Below are 3,574 nucleotides of genomic sequence, written 5' to 3'. Positions count from 1 at the left end.
CAAAGGGTTAACTAAACATTGCAATTTAATAACTAATCATTATTAAATATTTGATATTCATTGATAGTAAGTTTTTAAATGTTAATAGTCATTGTATAAATGTTTTGTGGACAAAAATGTAACATTTTTGTAATATTATTTATTAATATTAATATTAATAAATATTGAAAATTAACATTTATCAAACATTTATTAAATATTTTACAACATTGACCCTATGTTGTAATAATATTAAATAATGTTTATCAGTCATTGACACATAATATATATCAATGATTAAATGTAATGTTGATTAAATTATAAATATGAATAAAATACATAAAAATATTTTTAAATAAAAAAGTTTATTTTTATTTAAATTGCATGGGATTGACTTATTGAAAATATACTTTTAATATAAAAAATAAATACATTTTATTTTATGATAAAACGATTATGAAAAAAAATTTGAATTTATTATTAAAACAAATTGAATCGTACCACACTTTATATCAGTTTCAATGTCATCATATTATATTGAATTGATCAATATAAATTTATTTTATTATAATAATATATTATATATATTATATTATTATATTATTATAATATACCTTTGATCAAATATTTGATCATTTATAGCATAATCTGTAATATGTATATAGTATAATATGTATACAGAACACCATTTTATAGTTTAGTTTAATATATTTTATAATAATATACATAACAAAATAAAGAAATAGAAATACCATTTTTTAAGAATTAGCTGTGTATATTTAATTTAATAATTGTTAAAAAAAATAAAAATAGCTATTTTGATAAAATTCTTTTTTATCACTTAAAAGTTTTACATACATAGTGATATAAAAAATCAAATTCTAAATAGTTTTATTTTGTTTAGCTTCTAATCTTTTAAAATTAAAAGGTGCTTGAGCTAAAATATATTTTATCACTTCTTCGATTTCATTTAACTGAATATTCTTAAATTTTGTTTGTTTCTTAACTGCATTTAAAAAAATAATTATATTTATATTATTAGACGTGATGGTAATCCACGGCAGTAGGTAAATACTAAATTCTAAATTACCAGCTAAGTATTTAATATGGTACATTGATAACTCTCAGGAATAGCAAACAATATATCATTCTATAAAATGGATAAAAATGTTGAAATTTATATTTGTTGCCATGATTGTTAATATTGATTAAGAAATATTACTCAGAAAATCTGATAGATTATGGAAATAACAGGAAACCATGCTGATCGGTTAAAAAAAATAATAAGTATGCAGCTGGTCACTAGTTAAAATGATATGCTGCCAGGAAGTATATGGAGTTTATATTATTTACTGCAGCTACAATAGTTGTACAATAGGTGTATTTGTTTTATAACTATTAACATATTTATCATTAAGGTTTGGAGATCGATGATAATAACTTGATATTTACTCAATATTCTAGCTAATATAAGTTGAAAGTATTATACATTTGTTTTTTTTTTTTATATTTTATTATTTGATTACAAGATTCTGGTATACCTACTAATATATTTAAAAAAATTAATATATTATGTTTGTTACTAAAAATTTAAATTAATACTTTAGGAAATACATATAGTAATTTTACATAATATTTAGATATAATAATATATTTGTATATAGAAGTTCTTACCAAATACAACTGAACACACGGATAGACTTGAAAATTTATCTTTCCCTTTTTTCCCGGTATACGAATAACTAGAAAGTAAATTATCACAAAATAATTTGGACATGATTCGCTTTACCACCAGTTTGACATTTTTTCCACCAATATACGATAGCTCAGCCACCTATAACAGGGTGAATTTAAAATTAATAATACATAATATTATATATTATTTATAGAACTTGTTAAAAACTATGTTAAACTATGTTAAAAACATTAATGTTTAATACAATTTTAAAGTTTAGTTTTATACAAGATATATTAGGCTACTATCTGCAAGTATTAAGACCTGATAATAACATGCAAATTGCAAATTATTAGTTTATAAAAACTACCTGTGCTAATCATACCCATCATTATAATGCCTATTAGATGTCTTATACTATTAACATTATAATATACTAATTTATATTAAAACAAAACTAGAAAATTTTAGAGATTTTCCTGTACTTACTAATAAATACTATAATATAAACAAAACAAAATAAGAATATTAATACGTTTTTTAACTTACTAATTGATTTTTGAAATCTTGGTCACCAGATATTTTGTTTTCAAGTGTAGTAAGGTCAATAATATTGTTAATTGGAAGAGGACAGTTTGATAAATCAATGCTCTTTTGTTGTCTATCGAATCTAACTGGATTTTGTTCCAAAATGTTTTCAGTTGTTTCTAATCTCTGCATTATAATTACTTGGTTGCTCAAGACTTGTTTTAGTTCATATTTTAAAAATGTTAAATTTCTCAAAATTTGATGTAGACATTCAGTATCTAAAAATATTGAATGGTATTATTATTTTTAAGTTTTAAACATACTTCAGAATTTAATCAATTTAAATTGCCAATAGTACCTTTGTTCAATTCGAAGGGTATTGATGACGTTGATGCTGAATTTTGCAGTTCATTGCTTCTTTTTTGGCTTGCTAAAGTTGAGTATATTTTTTAATTAGCAAAAATAATAGTTTTTATATAAATTATAATTTAAATCTTACAATAAGTTGTTTGTTTCAATGGACTATCCAAAAATCGATCATTTAGTTCTTCGTTAAATGTAAGCTGCTGCTTGGCAGATGAACTTTGACCAATTACAGAATGCTGTTGAGTTTTCACTAGATTAAAAAAAAAAAAAAAAAAATTAAATAAATTTGTAAAAATAAAATATTGTTATAATTTAATGTGTAAATAAAAACTTTAAGTTACCTTTCATTTTCTTTGGTGAAGGAGACCAACCAGTATTCTTTTTATTAGAATCACACCTTTTATTCTTTTTTAAACTTGTTGAATATGTATCATCATTTTCAATATCTAATTTATAGCAATGATTTTCGTAAAAAAAATTATTTGTTTTAATTGATTTTATATAATAATATAGAAATTAGTTTTAATAGTTTATAAAGTTATATTCCTTTTTCATACCGTCAAATAGTGGCATAGAAGAAGTCGACGATGAAGGAGAACCAGGTTTTTGTACTTCTTTAACAGTTTCATCATCAGTTACTGAAAAATCTGATTTATATTTTGCTATATCTGCTATTTTTCTTGCTTTTTCTAGAGTTTCTAAATTACAAGAAAATAAGTGTATTCCAAATATAAATATAAATATCATACTATCAACAATTTTAATGAAATAGGTGCTTTTTGTTTACCTATGTTGTTATAGAGAATCCTCGCACTTAGATATCTGAACTCTTTATCATTTGGTATATGTTTTGTTACAATAAATTTTCCCACAAGTGCTTTATTTTTTGGCCAAGCACATAACTTCTTACCTTTAAACCAAAATGAAGGCACAGCTTCAACTGATTCATCAGCATAAAAATGTGCAACTAAAAAATTAGAATCCATTTTCCAACTGAAAAATATACATATGATCATTGATTTGTAT

The sequence above is a fragment of the Acyrthosiphon pisum genome, unplaced genomic scaffold (assembly GCF_005508785.2).
Source record: "Acyrthosiphon pisum isolate AL4f unplaced genomic scaffold, pea_aphid_22Mar2018_4r6ur Scaffold_20883;HRSCAF=22412, whole genome shotgun sequence".
Taxonomy (NCBI): Eukaryota; Metazoa; Arthropoda; class Insecta; order Hemiptera; family Aphididae; genus Acyrthosiphon; species Acyrthosiphon pisum.
The sequence above is the reverse complement of the archived record's forward strand: the minus strand, read 5'-3'. Positions refer to the sequence as shown.